A 27,721-nucleotide genomic window follows, 5' to 3' on the forward strand; every position below is an offset into this window, starting at 1 on the left:
TGATTCCGACTTTATTCCGTTATATGATCCGTTATCGGCAGTTCCGACAAATGAGCAGCTTCTTGAAGAGAAAATGACGTTTGCAAAATTTCAAAAGGATATCTTAAAACTGAGGGACTAGTTCGTATATATACAGACGGACGGACGGACGGACAGACAGACAGACAGACGGACATGGTTAAATCGACTCAGCTCAACATATTGATCATTTATATATATACTCTATAGGGTCTCCGACGCTTCTTTCTGGGTGTTACAAACATCGTGACAAACATAATATACCCTGTTCAGGGTATAGAAATAGTAATCTAAACTAAAAAGCTTAAATGCATACAAACATTCCCGAATAAAAATGTATGCACTCGCTTATATAAGTATATAAACCCATTCACTGCATATGTACATAAATAATATATGTATATATATGTACATATATACAATGCAGTTATATGTATGTATGTGTGCACACAAATAAATTTTAAAGCTTTCATTTATTGCAGATTTTGTCGCTTACTTAACTGTGACATAGTAAAATGCTGCACAATTTGTATGCTCTCACACACACATCCCTGCATGTTTGTTTGTCTGTATTTGTGCGTATTTATGCGCACTTGGAATCGATATTCTCGATTGCCAAACAAACTGTCATTTCGCTGTCACATTGTGTTGCTGTTGCCGATGCTTGGTGCCGATAGCTGCTGCTCAAACATTCTGCCATAAAACGCAATTGTTGCGACAAGCATCAACAATAACACGAACAACAACAACGCTAGTTGTGATAACAACAAAAAACGTGTACTAAGTGATTTTGCTTGCCTTTATGCGTTCGCCGCGCCGTTTCTTTGTGAGCTTATTTGTCTTTTTCCACAGCTTTCGCCAATTTCTGGTGAGCTTCTGAGCTGCCATTTCTGCGAAATCTGACTCAATTCGATTTGCTTATCGGCCGATACCAATTTTTATGACTTCTCTCACTCGCCATTGTCGCAGTCAGTTTTGCTTTATCAAATTGATTTTAAAAGCGCATAGCTTTGACTTTAATGCCTGCCAATGCTCCTTATTCCACTGCTGAAAAGCTATTCGTTTTTCATTGTGTATTATTGTATGGATGCACAAGGCACTTTCTAAAGTAAACAGGATTTATTGAATCTAGCGCAACCTGGTGGCGCCATCTATATGTCCACTGGTTCGTTAGAGTTTGCTACTTTATCGCTTGTCCAGTGAGAATTTCATGACATTTCATCTATTGAAAGTGAAGTTATTGCGTTTTAAGAGTCAGTATGTTTCTGTTATCGGTGCGAAAATGAGCTTCGAACAATGAGCCAACATTAAATTTTGTTTAAAAATTGGTAAAGCTTTTACCGAAACGTTTCAATTCATGAAACAAGTTTATGGCGATGATTGCCTATTCCGTAGCAGAGTGCACGAATAGTTTCAACGTTTTCACACAAATGACGATCAACATGTGGTTTTGATTCAAAATCCGTGATCGCTGAAAATTCCTGTGAAGCTGTGCGTGTATTCATCGAAAATCAGCCGAAATCTTCATTGAAATTCATGGAAATGGAATTGAACATCTCCAAAACAACGATTTATCGCATTTTGACCGAACATTTGGGCTTACGAAAGGTGTGTGCACGGTTTGTTCCGCACAAATTGACTGACGACCAAAAATTGCTCAGAATCCAACATTCAAAGGACCAAATATTTGATCAAAAATCACATTTTAACCATCAACCACTCCCCGTATTCACCTGATATGGCCAACGAGCTAAAACACTCGTTCGACATGCTTTTGGACCGTGCAAAAAGCTGTATTGAAGCAGAAGGAGACTATTTTGAATAAAATAAATTAATTTTGCCGAAAAAACCATTTGTTCTGTTTTTTTTTAAGTCCTGTTTACTTTGGAATACACCTTGTATGTATATTTATTGTGCGAGGGAGTGCGATGAAATGTAATTAGTTTAAAAATGGAAAATATAAGGCAGAGACAGATATAAGGCACGTCTGTAGTTGGATGGCATATACAGGACGATTTTGGAAATTAAAACAAAGCTACTATATAATTTTTTTGTAATTAAGAGGATATATTTATATAGAAAAAAACTGTAATATTTCCTGAGTTACATGCGATCTCCGACGGTGCTAAAAAAATAGTCTTACTTGTTATAGCAGTGATTGTTACAAAAGAAAATACTTCGTTAAAGATCCTTTAATTTATATTTCGAAGATCTGTGTAAAATTTCATTAAGATCGGTTGAGTAGTTAGCGAGAAATCTTGACAACCGACTTTGAAAAGATGGTTTCTAGAAACACGCTTCTAAAGTTTTCACTGGCTATACTATAGCTGACCTCAAGCACGTAACTTTTCAATGCTGTATCTAAAAAAATATTATAAAATTACGGTTCACCTTGAGCATTTAGGACAATATTCTAGAGATGTTAAAGAATTAAAATAGCCAATATCATTTCTTTAAGCCATGAAGCCCATGTAACCCATTAAGGGGGGAGCCTGCTTTAGAGGCTAAAAAAATTCAAATTTTTTCAGGAGTTTTTTGGGAAGGAAAGAAATAATTGATTAAAGCGAAATTTTTAGGCTTTATAGTTATATGTTTAAACATCATTCATAAATTTTTTTGATACGAAATCTTTGATATTCTGCCTTTGGGAAGCAATTGCCCGATGCATCTCGCATGTGCATTTGTCGGACGGCGGGCAGGATGCAGGTCGCAATTTCTGTCGGAAACAAAAAATTCAAAGAGATTCATATTTTTTAATAATTTATGTTTTAGTTAAAATAAAAAAAATTCCAAAAAAATTGTAAAATTTTAAAAATTTTTTCTAAATTGAAAAAAAAGTGGTTTTTGACCACAAAAATTTGACTTTATGTTGTTTAAAAATATGTTCAAACTTGACTTTTCTTAGCTTTTTTTAGTTTAAATAGAAGATAATTCAATGCCAAAGATAATAAACTTTGCCCCAATTCCATACGACGTTTAGTTTTTTTTCTATCCTGCCCGCCAATTAAGAAAAATCGTAAAAATGAGAAACCAATAAATTGCGCGTCAAAGTTTTCGCTTTCTGTCCAATCGCTCAAATATACCTGCTAGACGCTCACTATTTACCTTCTAACTTCGAAAATATTTCGAATTTCCATCTATAACTTTGGGGCCATATTCTTAGCTTATTTCTAAAGAGATTTAAGCAAAAAAAAGAAATTCGATTTTTTGAAGCTTCTAAAGCAGGCTACCCCCTTAAGATACATATTTTAAAATTTACTCCATTTATAGAATGTTGATTTTTAAAACTCTGTTTAAACTATTTAATATATTGGATTTTAATTTTTTTTGCAGAAAGTGAATTTTTTCAAGAAATGCTGAGTTACAAAACAAACAATTTTCAGAATGTAATTTTGGTATTACAAAGAATAAATTCTTGCTATATTTGTTGTTTTTGTTACCAATATTTTTACTAATATTTGTAATATAAAATATTTAAATTTATATTTGAATTCTAAAATATTTAAAATTCTTCTTCAAAAACTTTCAAAACAACGTGTTTTGAAAATATGAAGAAAAAATCGATTTTTCTCAGCTCCCACAAGCACACAAAGGTGAACACCCATAAATGTTAACTTTATCGAAACACAAACAGGTAATTAAGCAAGTGACGTGGTTACATAATGAATGTACTGTCGAGTGTGGAAATGCTTTTCAAAACAGAAACGTAGTAAATTTAAAACAAATAAGCAAATTCGCAACATTTTGTAGCAAAGCCATAAAATTACGTTTTATTTGTGTAAATAAATAAATATGCGCATTTGACACACACACACACACACATGTATACATACATACATATAAGTTCATGTAAATATGTCAACGGAAATTTATTTAACTGACAGCTATGACAGACCATGTACGCCATATAATACCCGACAGCCAAAAGCTAAAAAGCTCACACAGACACAAACAAACATAAAATTATTGACATTTGAGCGCTTGCCGGACCCGGCGCGGCGATGTCATTGCACGTTCATATACAAGTAAGTATGCCATGTTAAGCTATGCTATGTACATAAGTGATGTGTGTGTTACATACATATTTACAAGTAACATAAACAAATTAGTTGTGGTGTGTCGAATGTGTGGCTCTAAAATGGAATTTGCATTTGACTTCATTAGCTTCGGACCTCATATCGAGCTCCCTCCACTCCGTTCAGACAGCAAACAGCAAGTGTCAACTGACAACTGGCACTCGCTGCGCGTTGCTAGCAACAACAAAGTGTGTTATCTAAATTGCAGTGATATGACTCTACAAACATAAATATTAAAGTTAGTCCGCAAACGCCCAACACTCTGACCTCCCACGCCCACATAAACGCACACGCGCACACATCCCACCCAGTTGGCAGCGATGAACTCGCAGAAGTACGTAGTAAGTCAGCAAGTTGGCAAAATAATGTTTGGCCTCAAATGCAACCATGACTACGGTAATAAAAGTAACGGTTTTGTTTTTTTCACCTATGTGTGGGCATACATATTTATGTTACATGAAAACAAAAGCAAAGTGCGATTCAAAAGAATTTACAATGGATGGTGAGGCATTTCGCGGTTCTCTACTTTTTTAAAGCAAAACCACAGAAACTTCAAATTTAATATGGAATGTTTATTATCATCTGAAGAACATTCTTTGGCATTTATTTTCTGAAGCTTATCTTTCTTGGCCGCAGCTACGACTCAGATGATCAGTTCGTTAAATCTAATTTTCCATCACTCCTTCGAGCAATTCGATTGGAAACTGGCGTATGACACGCGTGATTTTTTGCTCCAAGGCCTGAACCGAAGCGGAATTGTCCGCATAGACTTTAGACTTTATAATGGGTTGTCAAAAAAGTCTTGCGGTGTTTTTATTGAATTTTTTTTTATTGAAATTGAAATGCATTTTTGATGACTCATGCCCAGCTCTTGACCGATGCTACGGCTGCTACTATGCCGGTCTCTTTCGACCAATTCAGCGATTTTATCGCAATTTTCGACGACAGGCCTTCCGGAGCGTGGCGCGTCTTCGACCACCTCTACACCAGAACGAAAACGTTGAAACCATCGTTGTACGGTGAAAATGGAAACTGTATCGGGTCCATAAACTGCACAAATTTTATTGGCGGCTTGAGATGCATTTTTGCCTTTATCATAGTACGAGTAGTACTGTAAAATATGCCGTATTTTCTCTTTATTTGCTCCACGTTTGCGACGCTATAACTCACGAACGTCTTAAAAGAAACGACAATCAATCAAACACGTGTTAGCGCGTGAAATGAGCTTTCCAAAAAGGTATAGCATAACCCGATGCGACGAATAAAACTTTCAGCGCCAACTAACGAAAATACCGCAAAACTTTTTTGACAACCTATTACATGTATACCCACCCAAGGAAAAAGTCTAACGATTTGATATCACACGATCTTGATGACCAATCGTCCGGCCAAAAATGTGAAATTATCTACTCACTGAAGTGTTCTCTAAACCATTGATTTATGCGATGTGTGGTAAGTGGCGCCGTGTTGTTGAAACCAAATGTCGCCGAGATCACGAGCTTCAATTTCAGTGGTTATCATGTCGCGACAACGGTCGTCACTGACGGTTACCTTCTCACCGGCATTATTTTTGATAAAATATGGACCGACGACTTCAGCGGCTCACAAACCACACCAAACCGTTGTTTTTTCTAGTTGAAATCGCAGCTCTTGAATCTCTTCAGGTTGCTGTTTGCCTCAAATGCGGCAATTTTGCTTTTTGACATACTCATTGAGCCAGAAACGGGCTTCATGGCTAAACAAAATTTGGCTCGAAAATGTCGGATCTTCTTGGAACTTTTCAAGAGCACATAGAGCAAAGCGATGTCGCTTGAGGAGGTCGAGCGGGTTCAATTCTAACACAAGCTGTATTTTGTACGCCTTTACGCTTTCCATTTAAGATAATGACGTAAAATACGCCAAGTCGTTCCATATGTCAGTCCGATCTGCTGCGAACGGCGCCGAATGATCACTACCTACTTGGATCACCCGCATATATATATATTATAATTATATTGAACTAAAAAAAAATTATTTTTTCAAAAAAGGTCGCTTTCATGCAAAAAGCCGGCGCATTAACTAACCACCTTGGTAAGTAAAACATCAAGAGTGTCGGGCTCAGCTCGTAATAAAATTATCATTATAATGTAATGACAATAAAATCAAGCCATTCAAGCTTAATGCCAATTATCGATTTTATTGGACTATATATTAAACAAATAGGCTCTGTCACACTTATACATATATGTATGTTCATACATACATATACTCGTCCGTGTGTCTAAGCATGAATGGCTGCCACTCAAGCATTTTGTTAGCATGAAGTAGATTTCTGCCAGAGCTTTAATTTTTTCCACTGCCGCTACTCGCTGGAGATTAACACTATCAGATGCCGCTGGCAGTTACTGCCATAAAAATTAAGACACACAACATAGTAAATTCATACATACATACTTATATACATACATACATACTTATATACATACATACATACTTATATACATACATGCAGACATATACGTGTATATTTCTCTATTTTATTCTATCTTTCTTGCATTTTAACTGAGCAGGCTTGTCGCTGCCGGCGAATGCAAACGGCAAATTGACAAGCAAACAACTTTTTTGTTGTTATTGTTGCTTTAGCTGCTGCTGTCATTCCTAGAACGGGTGTTGTAACTGTAATTGTCATCACTTGCGGCTGTATTCGGAATGAACTAATGAATGTCAAGGTTCCACTCTTTCGCCAGCGCTACTACTGCCCTCACCGGGCTACTCACGCTTTTGTATGGCTGAAGCAAACGCGGCGAGATAGCGATAAAGAGCATAAAAAACAGTAACAAAATTTTTTTGAATAAGAGTTAAGTTAACTTCAACGCCATTGTTAGCGGGCCAAGTTTGCGCGTGATTGCCACCAAAGGGGCGTGTTAATGCAAATGTGTTTCAGTTGCAGAAAAGACTGTCTTCGCAGCGGCGACTGGCTGTTGTTGCCACAAAAAGTGTACAATTGCACTTGACTGGCGTTAAAAGCGAGAGAAATGAAAACGCATTATTTTTTTCTTCCGATTATGGCCAAACAGGCTATTGTTTATCATTTTGTATAACCTCATTATGGTCGCTGGACTTATTATCGAGTGCACAGCTGGTTGCAAGGACAATGTTGTGGCTAAGTTTTGTAGTCGACATAAAATATAAATATTGCTTTCTGTTTTTTGTTTACAAAATGGAGTTAAGGTGCCACCTGCTTGCGACAAGCTTATGATAATGACAATCAAAACAATGGCTGCAAGTAACAAAGCCTTCAACGTGCTGATTGTGGTCGAAAACAGATGAATTTCCGTTATTTTTGTCTCAAAAATAGTATGCACAAAAAATTGAAGTTTTAAATGAAGTTTCATTGTTAAATAGACTGTAAAAATGTATATTGACTGTCAATGCTTGTCACAGTCTCGGCTATAAAAAGAGATTTCCTTAAACAAAATCATTTATCTTTGTTTTAAATCTTTGAAAAGATATTTTTTACACTTTTTTTAATCATTAATTTTTTTATAGTTTTTTAAATCTTTGAAAATAATTTTTATTGATTTTTTTTTTAAATCTTTGAAAAGATATTTTTTACACTTTTTTTAATCATTAATTTTTTTATAGTTTTTTAAATCTTTGAAAATAATTTTTTTAAATGTTTTTTTTTAAATCTTTGAAAATGATTTTTTTTAAAAAGAGTTGAGTGACAAAATTTCTGATTGTTCGGTTCGTCAACAGTTTTGAGTAAAAAAAAATTGAAGACAAAAATCGCTATGTCTATTAGAGTGAAGATGTTTAAAAAATTTGTAGGTGAAAAATTTTTTTTAGATTAGAGTTGCCATATGATTTAAAATTTTAGTTTAATAAAATTGAAAATCAAGTAATGTTTGTAATATAAACATCAATCTAATGAGTTCTGAGAAAAAACTATTTTGCTCAGGGTTGCCACCTATTATGAAATTTTAATCAATTAAATTGAAAAGCAACAATGATCAACAGTCTGATGAGTTTTTAGAATTGCTGGAGCTTTTAATATTTTTGATTAGGGTTGCCACCTTTTAAGAAATTTTAATAAATTAAATTGAAAATCAACAAATTTTCGAAATATTCGAGTTTTCAGAATTTTTAGAGTTTTTAATATTTTTGATTAGGGTTGCCAATTGTTAAAAATCAACGAATGTTTGTAATATAAACATCAATCTAATGAATTGCAAGAAATTTTTGATAGCAAAATTATTTTTTGAAGGTTGCCACTTATTAAGAAATTTTTTTAATTAGCTATTTTTGATAGGGTTGCCAACTGGTTAAAGAATTTCAGTTAATAAAATTAAAAATCAGCGAATTTTCGTAATATGAATACCAATCTAAAGAGTTCTTAGAAATTTTGGAGCAGATAATATTTTCGACTAGGGTTGCCAATTTTATTAAAATAAAATAAAATGGTTTGATAAATTGGATTGATTTTTTTACTATGGATATAAAACAGATGATATTTAGGAGGTTCGATTAAGTTTACGCTTGTAAATATTCTTTTCGAGGGTTGCCACCTGAAATTTGTATTTTAATAAAACTGAAAGTGAATAAAATTTTACAATATGTAAATTTACACTTGAAACCAATGGTTAAGAGTTGCCACCTGTCATTTTAATTTGAATAAAATTTAAAACCAATCAATTTTTAAAATGTGTAAATTTACACCTGAAAATATTTTTTAAGGGTTGCCACCTGAAATTTTTATTTCAATAAAATTGAATATCAATAAATTTCCACAATGTTTAAATCAACCTAAGGAGGCTTCAGACATTTTTTTTTTCAAAGGTTACCACCTGCTTGAAAATGTTATTCCAAAAAAATTAACAATCAGGAGGTTTCAAAAAGTTTGAATATTATAATATTATTTGAAAATATTTTTCGCAGTGTTTCTACCGTTTTAAAAAGCGATTTCCATTAAAATCTAAAATAAATAAAATGTGGCAATGCGAATACATTTAGTGAATTTATCAATTATGTGAAAAAAACACTATATGAAACTAGAAAATACGCTGCCAATTCGCTGCAATTTAAATTTATTTGATTATTAATTTTTGAATTCTCAAGTATTTTCGGAATTTTTACTTCCACATTTTTAAACTTTTCTCGAATTGTTATTATTATTTTTAGGAAAAATTATATATTTTCAAATTCAAATAAATTCATCATTTTATATACATACATATCTATTATTTAATTCATATTTATTAATTTATCATTTGATAGCCTGAGATTTTTATTAAATAGCCGTCTCAAACTTAACCTGCCTGCAGTTTTCGAACCCCTGGAGTTTGAATAAACAAACTATTAGTCAAACATAAATGTAAGACTCTAAGATAAACACGATTTAACATGATTTATGAAGTCAACAGTTACAGTGCTTACATATGCTGCTTCTTTCCACTGCAAGTCACTGCATGGAGTAAAAGTAGCTCATACGCCACGTCTAACCACAACATCAAGACAAATGAACTGAGAGCAGATTTTTCATTCATGATTTTTTGTACACACCAGCTATATTATATACAAGAAAAATTTAAGATTTATAACAAAATGAATTTAAATTTCAGAAATTCAATGCAAAAGCAAGCGCAAATTGCAAAAATTGCTGCAGGTCAAGTAGTAAGCAAGGCACCTGAGATTACGAGCACAAATATTGATATGTAAGAAGGCAAGTTGAAAGTGTTTGTTGTAATAGAGTATGCTTAGCAAATATTTTTTGTAACAATATTGACTTATTACGCCTGCGTGTGAAGTTACAATACATATATATACACACAAACATATTGTAAGGTAGATATTTTTATTCTTTGAAGATAAATATACGTTAGAACAACTAAGTATTTGTGTGTCTGTGCATACTTTATGAGAAAATTTGCTAACTCACTTTTATTTGCTTCGAGTTATATGCAATTTAAAGTAAATTTACTTATAGATTAAGTGCTTCGGTATTGATTTTAGTAATATGGAAAGTGTGTATAGCAGCTGTTTATACGCCAATATGCAAATAATTCAAGGGACATGCAAAAAAATGCACAAAAACAACATTGAAAATAAATAAAAAAATTGTTCGATATATGATTTTTATCATCAGAGGTGTATTAAAACCCTTTAGAAACTGCCATAGAAATCATTCCAACAATAACCACCACATAATACTGAAAGGACCTTGACGCAAAATTTCAGCTTTGATGGCTGACGATAAATAGTTGAAAGGAAATCAATAAACGTGGAAAATTCAAAGCAAAATTGTTTGCTACAAACGAAGAAAGCACCACCCAGCACACACACATATATAAAAATAGTTGTGGAAAGGTTATGTAATTAAATTCAGCAACACAAAATTTATAAAGAGAAAAATTTTTAAAATTAAAAAAAAAAAATTTTTTTAATGTTTTAGCAAACAACAAACACTGCACTAAGAAAACATTTTCGATTAGAAATTTTTATTTATGTAGTTTTTTTTATTAAATTTTTTAAATTTTTATATTTTTTAAAATATTTTTTATTATTATTTTTTTATTAATTTCTTTTTTTTTTTTAGTTTTTAATAATATTTCTTCACTTTCAAAACATTTTCGATTAGAATTTTTTATTTATATATTTTTTAAATATTATTTTTTTATTATTTTTTTCATCAATTTTTTTTAATGTTTTTATAATATTTCTTTACTGTCAAAACTTTGATTTATATATTTTTTTTTAATATTTTTTTTATTATTTTATAATTTTCTAACCATATTTTAACACCCTGAAACTTTCACTTCACACTACTCACACACAAATCTCACTTATCGCTCCGTTATCGTTTACGTGCGTCTGTTTGTCACTTCGTCTCGAGACAGACTAACCCGCCCGTTTGCTGTGTTGAGGCGCTAATCTTCAACAAAATTTGTTCTAAGCCATTCATTTGAGAATTTTCGAATAATTTGCATTGACTGCCGCTGGTGTGAGCGCCGCTTTAATTCACTTAAATTGCCACCGTGCCAGCTAGAAGTACAGCGACTACTTGATAAACACGCAAAGTCTTGCAAAAGCATTGTTGTTGTGCCGCAAATAAAGTGATTTTATTAATTTACAAACATTATAAACGGAAAACTAAGGCACTCGAAGGATACGTTGCGGAAATATCATCTCTTGTAATAATTATCGATTTTACGGTGTGTTTAAAAAATTAACATAACCTCAAAGAAGATATGTGTGGAATAAAATGATAAAACACTTAGAAATAGATGGTGTATTGGATTTTTAAGTAAAAATGAAAAAAAGGTTTTATCTTGTCAAATAAAAAAAAAATTTCATATAAGTACTTCTTTGTGATCGGTAAGTTTGTATGACAGTTATATGCTATAGTGGTTCGATCTGAACAATTTCTTCGGAGATTGTAGCGCGACCTTGGGTAACAGTTTGTGCCAAATTTCGTGAAGATATATCGTCAAATAAAAAAGTTTTCCACACAAGGACTTTATTTGGGTCGTTAGGTTTGTATGGCAGCTATGTGCTATAGTGATCCGATCTGAACAATTCGTTGGGAGATTGTAGCATTACTGATATATTTATTTATATGAGATATTTCGTCAAATTAAAAAGTTTTCCATACAAGGACTTTATTTGGGTCCTTCGGTTTGTATGGCAGCTATATGATATAGTGATCCGATCTGAACAATTCGTTGGGAGATTGTAGCATTACTTTAGTCGATAATCCATGCTAAATTTTGTGAAGATATTTCGTCAAATTAAAAAGTTTCCATATAAGGACTCGATTTTGATCGGTCACTTGGTATGGCAGCTATATGCCATAGCTGTCCGATCTGAACAATTTCTTCGGAGATTATTCCTTTGCTTTGTGGAATAATCCATATAAAATTTTCTGAAGATATCTCGTCAAATAAAAAAGTTTTGCATATAAGTACTTCTTTTGGCTCGTTGGGTTTGTATGGCATCTATATGCTATAATGGTTCGATCTGAATCATTTTTACAAAGCTTGTAGCGCTGCCTTGGATAATAAACCATGTAAATTTTTGTGAAGATATCTCGTCAAATAAAAAAGTTTTCCAAACAAGAATTTGATTTTGATCGGTCAGTTTGTATGACAGCTATACGATATAGTGGTCTGATAACGTCAATTCCTACAAATGAGCAGCTGCTTGATGAGAAAAGGACGTGTACAAAATTTTAGATCGATATGTCAAAAACTGAGCCCACCTAGCTACTTTAGCTTAAGTCGACTTAAGCTTTTTTTTAACACATTTTCATCTAAGACAACCTCAAAACTGCTTTACGGGCAAGAAAGTTGATCGAAATTGAAAATCGCACGCAAAGAAATAATCAATTTATGCCTTTTCAGCGATATTTTTCTGCGAATTATGTCTCGTAATTTAAATTACAACAAAAACCAACTTAGTTGAAAAGTTGTTTCTTGACGTGTAGGCTTCGAACAAAAAATTGTTGTTGTAATTGCAAGGCGCTTTGCTGTAGGACTCAAGTGATTTGTGCTGTGAAAGCATGCGAAATGAAAACAAGTCTACTTACATACATCGATATGTGTGTACATATAAATATGTATGTATGTAGCTGTAGCATGTCTGTCACTTTAATAAATGTCTAATTATCAGTAAATGTGGGCAGCATGAAGTGCGTTTTCATATACTTGTAATGCTATATTTTAATGTTTTAGCAATTTAGCAAAAAATACAGTGAAGCCTGGATATGTGAACTTTTCGAATTTTTTTTTAATTTTTGGCTTGATATATAAAAAAAATACTTTTTTTCATGATAATATAAAACTACATTTTAGCAATCTAGAAAGATACAGTGAAACATGGATATACTGATTTAAAAAAATATTATTTTTTCACTTACTGCTTGAACTATTAAAAAATATTTTTTAGCTCAAAAAATCCGATATGATAAGCTAAAATTATATTTTAGCAATTTTTCCAAAATGCAGTGAAGCCTGGATATACATATACATTTTTAGAAAATTTATTTTTTTTTTTAATTTTCTGTTTGAAATATAAATTTTATTTTTCTGTCCAACAAAGCCGCATGTGATAAGCTAAGACAGCGCAACTAGGCCGCAAAGCGACGGGAGGTGACTTAAAAAGCGCTTATTAAATGTTAAATATAATTAAGCACTAATCATGTTGCTCCAGTTTAATACCAAAAATTAGAACAATGACTCCAAAGTGAGCAAAAATGAAATTCATTATCTCACAATCATAATTTAAAGACTCGCTTCCTTATATCCGCGTTGTTAAAAATAGCTTGTGACAAAATTTCTTATCTAAGCAGCAGACGCATGAAGCTGAAACGGTCAAGCGCATGAATTTTCAAAAAAAAAAAAAACATTATTTCATAAAGTCAAGTCATTAGTGTTGTGGCAGCGCCGCTTGTGCCTTATCAGCGCTGTGGATGCCCGCTAACGAGCAGGGTTGGAAACTCAAAGTATTTGCTATTGTTGTAATATACAACAAAATATGCGCGCATTTGCTCGTTGTTGTTGTTTATTTATTTTTGTACTTTTTATTAATAAATATCGCGGCGCGCACATTTTCGCCCACAAATTCTTGTCCATTTTAGCAGAACGTGCGTGATTTTAAATAAATCGAAAAAATTAAATTATATTGTCGCTGGCCGACGAGCGTGCCCTACTACGCGATTAGACTACAAAAAGCTCGTTAAGGCTGCGAATTAGTATGAATTTTGGCGATTAATCAGCTAATTTTGAGTGTGTGTGTGTGTGAGTTGGCGGACATGTGCTGCCAGCACTTGGGATAGTTTCGGAGCTGACACGTTCCACTAACTATGGTTATGGCAAGTGTAATAAAAACAAATAAATTTGGGTATACGAGAGAGATATCAAATATGTATGTATGTATGTACTTATGTGCGGACTGAAACTTGTGTCTGTTAGAGCCTCTATAATTGAAAATTGAAAGTGACGCAGATTTCATAGCTTAAAGCTATAATTTCCCTCAAAATTCCTTACAAGAACTCGATGCCGATTGTTCAGTTTCTATGGCAGCTATATGCCATGGTTGTCTAATCTCAACAATTTCTTCGGAGATTGTTCCATTGTCTAAGAGAAGGAGCCATACCAAATTTTGTGAAGATATCTCGTCAAATAAAAGAATTTCCTCCACAAGAACTCGATTCCAATCGTTCAGTTTGTATGGCAGCTATATGCTATGGTGGTCCGATTTTAGCGGTTCCGACAAATGAACAGCTTCTTGGGAAGTAAAGAACGTGTGCATAATTTCAGTTGGATATCTCAAAAACTATACGATTATCCGCCTGAAGAACAACAAAGCAGCAGGTGCCGATGGATTATCGGCCGACAGATGCAAATCGTTGGTGAAGAATTGACAAGGTAAAACATCAGCTTCTTTGTAAAATATGGTTGGATGAAAAAATGCCCGAATCTGATGAATGAACCTAAGTGTGCTCTGCCCAATCCAAAGAAAGGGTACCCCACTAGCTGCGCAGATTATAGTGGGATAAGCTTCCTTAATATCGCATATAAGATCTTATCGATGGTAGCGTGTGAAAGACTGAAGCCGACCGTCAGCAAAGTGATTGGACCTTATCAGTGTTGCTTTAAATCTGGAAAATCTATTATCGACCAGATTTTCAGCATGCGACAAGTCTTGGACCCGTGAAAGGAAGATCGACACGCGCCACCTCTTTGTCGATTTTAAAGCCGCCTTCGATACCACGAAAAGGAACCGCCTCTATGACGCTATGTTTGAGTTACGTAGCCCCGCAAAGCTAATATGGCTATACTATAACGTTGAGCAACGCCAAAAACTCCGTCAGGTTCGGGAAGGACGCTCTCGGCGGCGTCTATGGATACGATCTAAGTCCACATTGTTTATAATTATTTTTTTTTTAGTTATTATTTTATACGGTTATTGTAATATATATATATACCGTATAATACGGTTATTTTCTTGTGCTTTCTCCGCCCTGCTATATTGTGTAGACACATCATCAATTTTGTGGAAGATTTCTGGTCTGCGCATTGGCAACGGCGAGCACCACGGTTTATGGATGCGATCTAGGTCCACATTGTTTATAATTATTTTTTTTTTTAGTTATTCTCTTATACGGTTATTGTATATGTTATCTAACTGTTGCCATACATTTCAAAGGATCATAAAGCTTTCTTAAAAAAGCAGTTTTGTTAATTGGCTAATTGCTGTTTTCTTTTCCGGTTTCTAAAGAACATATTATATAAACGGAGTTATAAAAGTGCATAGCTTAGATATGGGATATAGTTAGAAGAATATGTATTTTTTAACTCATTCATTCAATAAGCGACACAATCGATCAATCAAATATATTCAAAATAATTTTTTTTTTAGTTTTATATAGTTACCAAATAGGTCTGATATTCACCAACTTTTATATACTTTTTGACCAGATTATTTTTTACATACCTGTAAATAAAAAAAAAATGGAAATTGTTAGAAAAAAATGTTGAATAAAATTATTCATAAACAAGTAATAATTAATTAATAGGATTTTTATAGAAAATCGGTTTTTTATTTCATAAATTCTTAGGAAAAATATTAAAAAATTTATATGCAAGATTTTAAATGAAATTTCTGACTTGTTCTATTGTTATAAGCATTTCAAGTGAGTAGCTCTCTTTCAGGCACTTTCCAGGTAATATTTCAGGTACTGTTGTTTGTAACACCTAAAACCTACTGAGTTAGATATACTTGTATATGGTAGTCACATTCATTAAACTAGTCAAGAACACGAGTTGAGTTGAGTTCAAACATCGGGCCATTTACACACCCACAAAATGCCGCTAATCGGAAACCTCAAAAGTACCATAACTAAATCAAATTAAGATATCGAACTGTAATTTGGTACAGGGCAAAGTAGTAAGAGGCTCTCACAAGCCAATACAGCCATATTAACCAAACTCGCACGTTTTTATGTTCCGAGAACAGTACCACCTCAAACAGTGTGGAAATCGATAAAATCAGATGATAGCCATGCCCAGGACCACTTCCGATATAAAGGTTATGTTGAAAGCTATTAAAACTAAATTCCAGTTTCTTTGTTAAAATTTAGATTTAGAAAAAAATACGAAAGAACTTTAGGCATCGGATGAGTCGAAATCCGGGTTACTGTCTGTCCGCCCTTCCGTCCGTGCAGGTTGTAACTTGCGTAAAAATTGAGATATCTTGATGAAACATCACATGCGCGTTCCTTAGTAAGAAAATACGAGTTGACGGGCATAATCGGACTACTCCCAGGCCCACAAACGCCAGTAACCGAAAGCCTATAAAGTGCCATAACTAAGCATTTAATTAAGATATAAAACTCATAATTGGCATACGGGATCGCAGCAGAAAGAGGCACGCAAAAAATTTTGAAAAAGTAGGCGTGGCACAGCCTTCTAATAAGTTTAATGTATATATCACTTGACCACCAAAGCTACAACAACCAAATTCACTTAACGCAAATAGTATAAGATCTCCTAAAGACAGTGTGAAAATGGATGAAACCAGCTGATAACCCCGCTTACCTGCTCCTCATTTAGCGGTACTGTTAAAAACTACTTAAAGCGCGATAAAGATGTTAAATTTTATTACAGCGAGATGGTATAACAGGGCTTTAATATTATTAGAGCCGGTGTCAAAACTGGACTATAGGCGAGTCAACGCTCACTTTTAGATGAAAACACTTATCTCGAGACCCGACTGACGAATTTGAACCAAATTTGGTATGTGGCATTCCTGTGATATTCTTATGTTATAGTGCGAAAATGGGTGAAATCGAACTACAACCACGCCTTCTTCCCATATAACACAATTTTAAATTCCATCTGATTCTTTCCTTTCGAGTGTACAAATCAAGAAACAATTTGAAGAATGGGATGCAACTTTACATAATGTGAATAATGCCTTTATAGTTTGCCACATTAAGGCCAAACATTTTCCAAATCCCACCAAAACTGTTTAAGCCCCTAGGTACCGAATATTTGAACCCTAGCACCTACAGTTGACTTTTTACCGAAAATGTCGGTCAATGTGTCAGGTTTAATAATTGAAATTCAAAGGGAATTCTTTCCTGATAGTAATATGTCCGTGTATTACAAATGGTTTGATTCGGGTCAATACTTCTTTTAGCACCCATATGCCTAATATAAAGATTTTCGAACTACCGGCTGACTTTATACTGCATATATCGGTCAATATGTGAGTTATCTTAATAAAATTTTGATAGCGTGTTTTTCTTATAACGGTGCATATTTGTGCTGAGAATGAATAGAATCGGGTGAAAACTCGCCCTAGACCCCACGTAACTAACAGGCCTTATGTACCTGAAGGTATCTCCCTGGCTTTAATCTTTGCAAGTTGCAAGAGTATGAAATGTTCGGTTATACCCGAACTTAGCTCTTTCTTACTTTTTATACTCTAGCAACAAAGTTGCTAAGGAGAGTATTATAGTTTTGTTCACATAGCGGTTGTTTGTAAGTCCTAAAACTAAAAGAGTCAGATATAGGGTTATATATACCAAAGTGATCAGGGTGACGAGTAGAGTTGAAATCCGGATGTCTGCCCGTCCGTCCGTCCGTCTGTCCGTCCGTCCGTGCAAGCTGTAACTTGAGTAAAAATTGAGATATCATATGAAACTTGGTACACGTATTTCTTGGCTCCATAAGAAGGTTAAGTTCGAAGATGGGCAAAATCGGCCCACTGCCACGCCCACAAAATGGCGAAAACCGAAAACCTATAAAGTGTCATAACTAAGCCATAAATAAAGATATTAAAGTGAAATTTGGCAAAAGGGATCGCATTAGGGAGGGGCATATTTGGACGTAATTTTTTTGGAAAAGTGGGCGTGGCCCCGCCCCCTACTAAGTTTTTTGTATATATCTCGGAAACTACTATAGCTATGTCAACCAAACTCTATAGAGTCGTTTCCTTCAGGCATTTCCATATACAGTTCAAAAATGGAAGAAATCGGATAATAACCACGCCCACCTCCCATACAAAGGTTATGTTGAAAATCACTAAAAGTGCGTTAATCGACTAACAAAAAACGTCAGAAACACTAAATTTTACGGAAGAAATTGCAGAAGGAAGCTGCACCCAGGTTTTTTTGAAAAATTGAAAATGGGCGTGGCCTCGCACACTTATGGACCAAAAACCATATCTCAGGAACTACTCGACCGACTTCAATGAAATTCGGTATATAATATTTTCTTAACACCCTGATGACATGAACGAAATATAGGTGAAATCGGTTCACAACCACGCCTTCTTCCAATATAACGCTATTTTGAATTCCATCTGATGCCTTCTCTGTATAATATACATGTACATTAGGAACCAATGATGATAGCGGAATAAAACTTTACAAAAATACGGTATTTGAAAAATATGTAAATGACGGATAATGAAATCTCGATTATCACTTTATCATGCGAGAGTATAAAATGTTCGGTGACACCCGGACATAGCACTTCCTGACTTGTTCATTTCCATTTCAATAATAGATGCGTTAATTTATATTCACCGCCACTGTAGCACATTTGCTTCTAAGTGTCATTCCTAGTTCGACCTGTGATGCTTGCCCTGCGAAAGCTTCGAGTGTATAATTTTGTAATTGAAATAAGTACCGCACGCCTAGCATAGATCACTCATACACATACAAACACACATATACACACACATGTATGCATTATACACTTTATACAAAATATGTTTATCTTTATGATCTGATTTATTAGCGCGTTTCTGGGTAATTTAGACTTTATTGTTGCATTCGCGTACTGTGCATCTGTATGTACATACATACATATATATATATATATTAGATGTGGCTGCTCAGTACAAAGACTTGATTCAGATTTAATTTACATGCCGAAATTATTTGTTGTGGTCAGTGGCTCATCAAGGCGGCAACAATAAATTGAGCTATTTGCTTGCTGTTGAAAGCTATGCGCGCCCGTGTGTGTGTATGTGTTTGTTGTTGACAGCGGATGACAGCCGGTGGCGGCCCATGACATTGAATAGATGCGCTAATGAATGCCCACCAAGATAAATGCCGCGGTTGTTGACAAAGAAAGGCCGATTGCAGGTTCGTACAAATTTATGTGCTTGTGTGTGTGAGTGTGTATATATTTCATTTGTTGTGATAATTTTAATGCGCAAGCAATTAAATAATTGCTTGGCTAATTCTGACAACTTTAACCCTTAGTTGGTTGCTTGGTGCATGAACAAATTGGATTTTGAAAATAGAAAATTGGAATTTTGACATTTTTGCTACTAAAAAAATTTTACTACTCCGAAAATTAGTTGAAATTCATAATTAGAGATTATTTGCTTCTAAATGCTTTTTATCGGTTTGTAAAGACAACAGAGTCTAAACGGATATATTTTTTAGAAATTTAATAAAAGAAATAATCTAAAAAATGTTCAAAAATTTTCATTTAATTTGGCAAATTTTGATTTTTGTTGAATCTGATCAATTTATTCTCCGAATGCTTAATTGGAAAACTGAATAGTATTTCAAGAAGCTAATAGTAGTGCATTTATCAAATTTTAAAAATATTATTTTATCTATTTTAACAAAAGTTACGGAAATTTGTTCGCTGTCATTGAAATATTAGATGTCTTTTAAACCCATTTACCACTCTTTAGGTTATTATTACATTGTATTAAAGTTTTCCATACAAGAATCCGATTTCGATCATATAGTTTGTATGGCAGATATGTTGCAAGTATAGTGGTCCGATATCGGCGATTCCGGCAAATGAGCAGCATCTTGGGGAAAAATATTATCTTATAAACACTCTCATGGCTAAATCGCCTCAACTCGTCAAGTTGATCATACATTTGTTAAAGAAAACAAGTAAGGAAGAGCTAAGTTCGGGTGTCACCGAACATTTTATACTCTCGCATGATAAAGTGATAATCGAGATTTCATTATCCGTCATTTACACATTTTGAAATACCGTATTTGTGTAAAGTTTTATTTCGCTATCATCATTGGTTCCTAATGTACATGTATATTATACAGAGAAGGCATCAGATGGAATTCAAAATAGCGTTATATTGGAAGAAGGTGTGGTTGTGAACCGATTTCACCCAAATTTCGTACATGTCATCAGGGTGTTAAGAAAATATTATATACCGAATTTCATTGAAATCGGTTTAGTAGTTCCTGAGATATGGTTTTTGGTCCATAAGTGGGCGAGGCCACGCCCATTTTCAATTTTTAAAAAAAACCTGGGTGCAGCTTCCTTCTGCCATTTCTTCCGTAAAATTTGGTGTTTCTGACGTTTTTTGTTAGTCGATTAACGCGCTTTTAGTGATTTTCAACATAACCTTTGTATGGGAGGTGGGCGTGGTTATTATCCGATTTGTGCCATTTTTGAACTGTATATGGAAATGCCTGAAGAAAACGACTCTGTAGGTTTGTTTGGTTGACATAGCTATAGTAGTTTCCGAGATATGTACAAAAAACTTAGCAGGGGGCGGGGCCACGGCCACTTTTCCAAAAAAATTGCGTCCAAATGTGCCTCTTCCTAATGCGATCCTTTGTGCCAAATTTCATTTTAATATCTTTATTTATGGCTTAGTTATGACACTTTATAGGTTTTCGGTTTCCGCCATTTTGTGGGCGTGGCAGTGGGCCGATTTTGCCCATCTTCGAACTTAACCTTCTTATGGAGCCAAGGAATACGTGTACTAAGTTTCATTATGATATCTCAATTTTTACTCAAGTTACAGCTTGCACGGACGGACGGAATTCGACTCTACTCGTCACCCTGATCACTTTGGTATATATAACCCTATATCTGACTCTTTTAGTTTTAGGACTTACAAACAACCGTTATGTAAACAAAACTATAATACTCTCCTTAGCAACATTGTTGCGAGAGTATAAAAAAATCGAAGCGGGATTGTCCGCATAGACTTTATACTTTACATATCCCCACAGGAAAAAGTCTAAGGTATATTGGATGCTAATCGCTCAGCCCAAAACGTGAAATTATCTGCTCACCGAAGTGTTCTCTCAATAAATCTATTGATTGATGCGATCTGGTGGAAGTGGCGCCGTCTTGTTGTAATCAAATTTCGCTGAGATCACGAGCTTCAATTTCACGTATGAAAAAATCGGTTATTATGGCGCGATAACGGTCGCCATTGACGGTTACGTTCTCACCGCCATCATTCTTGAAGAAATACGGTCCACAAACCACACCAACCGCGGTTTTTTTGCATTAAATGGCAGCTCTGGAATCCCTTCATCTTTTCTTCTTCCCAAATGCGGCAATTTTGATTGTCTATATACCCATTGACCTTGAGATACATAGATCTTTTCGCTGAACAAAATTTTGCTCGAAAACATCGAATCATCTTGAAACTTTTCAAGAGCCCAAAGAGCGAAGCGCTGTTGCTTACAAAAGTCGAGCGGCTTCAGTTCTAGCACAAGCTGTATTTTATATGCTTTCAATTGAAGATCTCGACGTAAAAATGCGCTAATTCGGTCCATACGCCAGTCCGAGTTGCAACGTACGGCGCCAAATCGACTCTCTACGGTCTCCCTGTACACACTCAGTTACGGCTGCTATGTTTTTTTCACTGCGTGCTTGACGTAGTCTATTCGGTCGAATATTATTCAATAATGAATGTGGGTCTCAAGATAGGTGATGATGTTGAGAATAGTAAGCTCAGTGGGCCGATTATGTTGAGCTTAAGTTAAGCGAAGCGCGAAACACATTCTTTACAGAACATGAGTTTTCGTAATAAAGTTGAACGATTTCTAAACGTTGTTTAGGCGTAAGTCTATCCATAATGAAATGTCAAACAATACTGAACCAAAATAATATGACAGTTTGACACATCTTGCGGGTAGTTTGTTTGCCTTTGACACATAAAATGGTAGTGTTCCAAGATTCAACCCCACAAATGGACCTAAACTGTGCTAAGATATTTGAAATCCATGGCATGAGAACAACGTCAACTTGAAACTAATTTTCCAGAATGTTATCATCTATAAATGATATGCTATTGAATAGTTTCGCGTGATCTATCATCATCTATGATCAAGTATCTTGGGTCCAGCGCCCTCTACCGATTCTAGTGATAAACCTAGATGTTACCGGTACATGCTTAAATAGAGAAGTCTGAAAGAATTATATATACATATGTATATAACTATCTGACAACTTTTTCTTTGTTTCTTTCTCCCATTTGTTTTAGTCTTCCTTAAGTGTTGAACTGCTATTTGCCAAATCTTCCCTTTTATAATAAAAAAATCTTCACTCTCGTGTTTAAACCCGACATCTGTGCCACCTTAATTAAATCCATTTATTACGTTTTCGGCCGAACTACATTTGCAGTTATGTTGACAGCAATGTCAATTACCCTTTGACAGTTGGGCAACTAATTTGATTACTTTCCAACTGTATACAAATGTGTTGCAAATCATTGTGGTTGAGCAAAATCGAAATTTATTTAATTGCGTTCAAAAGTGATGACAGAGTATTTGAGTGAGAGGAGCTGTGAGTGCCGGAATTAGTTTGCGTTGATGGATGTATGAAATGTGTAATAAATATGAGATTTTTTTTTGTTGAAATTTGAGGAAAATTATTGTTTTTGTTTCAGCTTCTATGTATAATATATTTTATACGAACTTATTTAAATATTTACAATGTTATTTTAATAAAAACTCAAATCAATTTGTCACAAAATTCGTTTGCATGTAAGTAAATTCCAATCAAAGTTGCCATATTAAATTAAAAGTAAAATTATATAATGAAATTTGAAACTGAATTTGCATTTGCAAGAGTATAAATATATATTGAAATAAGAAAAAACGGTAATTTCGGTTGGAACGCAGCTATTATACCCTACACAAATGACAAATACAAAGAAATCCCTTCAAAACTTGATTTTGATCGGTTAGTTTGTATGGTAGATATATGCTATAGTTGTCCGATTTGGACAATTTCTTTGAAGGAGATTCTGTTGCCTTCGTGAATAATCGAAACCTAATTTCGTGAAGATATCTCGTGAAATAAAAAGTTTTTCATATAAGAACTTGATTTTGATTCAATTTGTATGGTAGCTATATGCTATAGTTGTCCGATTTCAACAATTTGTTCGTAGATAATTCCGTTGCCTTGTAGAATAATCCGTACCAAATATCGTGAAGATATCTCGTCAAATAAAAAAGTTTTTCATACAATAACTTGATTTTGAGCGGTCAGTTTGTATGGCAGCTATATGATATAGTGGCCCGATATCGGCGTTTCCGACAAATGAGCAGCTGCTTGAGGAGAAAAAGACGTGTGCAAAATTTCAAATCAATATCTCTGAAACTAACAGACCAAAAGCGTTTTCTTTTTACATTTAATAATACAAAATTTGCCACAGTAATGTATGTAAATATCGTCACCTAAAGTGCAAAACAACGTATCTTCAAAAAAATCGAAAACGCACTTTTTATTGCTTACGATTGAATACATTTCATTTACATGTATGTAGCTTAAAAATTCAGCTCACGCTGTCAGTTATAACCAATATATAACCAAAAGATAACCGATACATAACCATTTTATAACCAAAACTCAAATTTTGTTGCAATATGAGTGGTTTCCATTGTAACGTTTTTCCTTCGCTTGTTAACTTATGAAAAGTCATGTTACGTTATTTTTCATTTTAGGTGACAATACGTACTTTTATATAACCAGAAGGAAGAGATTTCAGCACTGATAAGGCCTACTCACATTTAAAAGAAATACGCAAAGAAATCTGAAATTTTTACTTGAGAGTTTTTGATTGAAAAATACGCATTTTTTCGATATTAGATCATATAAGAAGAAAATAAATATTTTGAATATAAAAAAATTTTTGAAACATTTTGAATTTTTTTACAGTGCATTTTGGAAATTTTTGAAAAAAAAAAAAATAAAAATTTTCAAGATAAAAATAAGAAAACCCAAAAACTGCGATATTGGAATTTTTCAAATAAATTTTGAGGCGATGTGAAAAAAATCTGTAGACAGATCTCTTCATTATCTACCTTTTTTTTCTATTGGACTCGTAGTGTTGCCGGAAATCGAGATAGTTTGGTTTTTTACCCTCAAATATTCAAGCCCGCCCTCCCTTTCTTTTTCCCGACATCGAATCGCTCAGAAACTATTTATACCCTGAACAGGGTATATTAAGTTTGTCACGAAGTTTGTAACACCCAGAAGGAATCGTCGGAGACCCTATAAAGTATATATATAAATGATCAGTATGTTGAGCTGAGTCGATTTAGCCATGTCCGTCTGTCTGTCCCTCCGTCTGTCTGTATATATACGAACTGGTTCCTCAGTTTTTAAGATATCCTTTAGAAATTTTGCAAACGTCATTTTCTCTTCAAGAAGCTGCTCATTTGTCGGAACGGCCGATATCGGACCACTATAACATATAGCTGCCATACAAACTGAACGATCGGAATCAAGTTCTTGTATGGACAACTTTCACATTTGACAAGATATATTCACGAAATTTGGTATAGATTATTTTCTAAGGCAACAATATAATCTCTAAAAAACTTGTTCAGAACGGATAACTATAGCATATAGCTTCCATACAAACTGAACACATAGTTACTAACAGAAATCGACCTGTGAAGGGTATTTAGCTTCGGTGCAACCGAAGTTAACGTTTTTTCTTATTTTCCCTTAATATTTTTATTTTTTCTTTCGTTTTCGATAGCTTTCATCTTATCAGGATTATTTTAGTTTTCAAACATTAACTAGCCTGGTCTATATAGACTCCCAACGTATTTCTGTGTATTAGAAACTTCATGGCCCACTTAATATACCCTGTTTAGGGTATAAATATTTTATTATATGTTTATGCATAATTTAATAGAGCGACGTATTTCGGATATTTGTGAAACTTCTCTGGCATCCATGGCATGCAAATTGGCAGCAGAATAAATCAAATATTTCAAATATTTGCTTTATTCGGAGACATTTAAGGCTCCGCCTACAGAATGAGAGAAAGCAGGAGAGAGAGTGGGCTGCTGTTAAATTGCAGAAAATTTATCATTTAGACTAAAAGCCAGAGTACTTAGGTGAATATTTATATTAAGTTGCATTGAGAAGTTTGATAGAGATTAATATGACATTTAAAAGCCATTAGAAAGCCGTTAAGAGCACAAAATTCTGAATTATTTTATCTTTTAGAGACATACAAGTATAGTAATAATTTCAACGGGAGTATGACAAGGTCATATTGCGAAAATCTATGTTTCATTATTATTTAAATATATATTATAATATGTGATTGAAATTTATGTTTTGCTGCGAAATTTGATAATTATAGCACCCATAGACAGTAAACTATTGCTTCAGGGCGCCTCGGTGAGAAAACTAATAATGAAAGGATTAATTGAAATGCTCTTAAATCCACTTTAAGAAAAAAAATATATATATATTTTTTTGTTCGCCTTGCATTCTCCTTATTTTCTTCAATTCATATATTTTCCACAAAGCACCTGCACCTTATTCATCTTTCTCACCTTAAATGACTAGTGCATCCTGCCTTAAAGCAAAGCGCTTCAACTTCATTATCGCTGAAGAGAAAGAGTTGCAAAGACAAAGCAAAGTTCACCGCAAATGAGGCTAATGTAATTTTCATTTTCCAACTTGGAAAATCAGATTATACACAAAGAATTTTCAGGTGAAACATTCGCATTGAAATTCTTGACAAATAGAGAAGCATGGGATTTTTGCTCAGTGTAGTTTGCGGCATGTATATGACAATTGTTGCTGGGATTTAATATTATAACGTGTATGTGTGCATATAATTTATGTTATATCGCTGCCGGAGACGCTTAGAGATATGTAAGCAATTTCCCACCCAACAAAAAAGTTTTCGTGATTTAAAAACTAGTTCGTTTGTAACTAGTCGGTAACTTGTTTAAACAAAAGTGTAGTTAATGTTATTTATTTATTGTGATCGACTTTTTTTATTGAACAAAAAAGTTTTCGTGACTAAAAGACTAGTCCGTCTGTAACTAGTCCGTAACTAGTTTACACAAAACTGTAGTTAATGCTCTTTATTAATTTGATTTATGTAGTTTTATCGACTTTTTTCAATGAAGTTTGGTTTATTTTTTCCTGAAAATATACTTTCACATTTTCTCACTCTTAGAAGGATACAATTTTAGCAGATATTTTTGGGATTTACTACATCTCTTAACTCGAGAACCCATATATTGAGTATAGGATTTGTTTGATAATATTAATTCACATAAAGATAAACATTTTTTATATTAGAGGCTTAGATCAAGATAACCAATAGATAGAAATAATAAATAATGGGGCAGAGCTTGGAAGTAATGTTGAGATATTAATTGTCCATAACAAATAGTTTCTGATCTCGAAATTTAATAGTAATTATTAAGCAAAAGCAACTTATATGTTAGCCACACAAAGATTAAAATACATACAGTATATTACATCCAATCAAAAACATACAGAAACCTTCTCCTGCATTCCTTAAGCCTTGGATGTCGCAGAGGCCATTCCTGGTTGATTTTTTTCTACTCACATACTGATGGGGACAGGGAGAAGGAGAAGTCACTGGAAAGGAGGCGCAGTGAGCTTTTTCACGGATGGGTCGAAACTTGAAGGAAAGGTTTTAAGAAGAGTTTTTTTGTACGAAGCTTTTCGTCAAGCTAAGGTTTAGGCTACCGGATCACTGTAGAGCTTCAGGCAGCCCATGAGCCTGCTGGCCTCCCTTCTCCGTTCACATCGGAGTGAGGAGTTGAATCTTCGTAGTGAGTTCTAACCCTGGACGTATGGAGCTTGCGTGAATTTAGCAGAGTTGGTCGACGACCGACTTCTGTGCGACTGCGAGATGCTTCTGGACTAGAGTAGCAAGCAGGAGATCTACTAAATTACTTGCACTTAGCAAAGTTCCGCCTGCCGCAATCATAGTTCGTTCTGGGCATTGTCCATTCATGCTGTAAGGCTAAAATTTTTTTCGGACGCAAGTTATCAAACGCTTTGCCGATTTGTTATGATCATCTTCTTATATGCTTTAGGATCGTAACCGGCAATATCCGCCTCAACAAAATAATGAAACGTTTACGGTATATACACATGCAGATGGATTGATAGATAGGAAACTTGAGGCTTTGCACTGCGACCATATGTGATATAGAGGAGGGCACAATAGATCAAAGGTGCCCTCCTCTATATCACATATGGTCCAGCATTCTGAACAATTCCAGGAACCAGCTGGGCGCGACTAAGGTGATGTTATCCCTGTTCACGTAACCTAGGGCCGTGAGTCTGCTTCTACAAATTGCTAGGCTATCCAGAATCTTGTCTTCTGGAATTTCCTTGCTCATATTGGACAAGTGCTACCTGAGCGAGCAGCACCTTTATAGCGTGGGATCCCACTGCAATGCATGGTTTTGGCCTCACGCTGGACGCTGCCACAGAGTGGGCTAGTTCGTCGGCTAGCTCATTGTCCGTTGGAAGAGGGCCAGTGGTGTGTCTTCCCTTAGAGCCTTCATTTGTTGAGTCGACCTTATCTTTCCTTTGTCGAAA

At 34.4% G+C, this 27,721-nt stretch overlaps 1 protein-coding gene across 7 annotated transcripts in view; it reads right to left on the reverse strand.

The window, feature by feature from the left end:
- Positions 1-27,721, reverse strand: part of LOC126758068 (cytosolic purine 5'-nucleotidase) — a 103,574-nt gene that overhangs the window by 32,405 nt on the left and 43,448 nt on the right. The window lies entirely within an intron of this gene.

This window comes from Bactrocera neohumeralis, chromosome 5, assembly GCF_024586455.1.
Source record: "Bactrocera neohumeralis isolate Rockhampton chromosome 5, APGP_CSIRO_Bneo_wtdbg2-racon-allhic-juicebox.fasta_v2, whole genome shotgun sequence".
NCBI lineage: Eukaryota > Metazoa > Arthropoda > Insecta > Diptera > Tephritidae > Bactrocera > Bactrocera neohumeralis.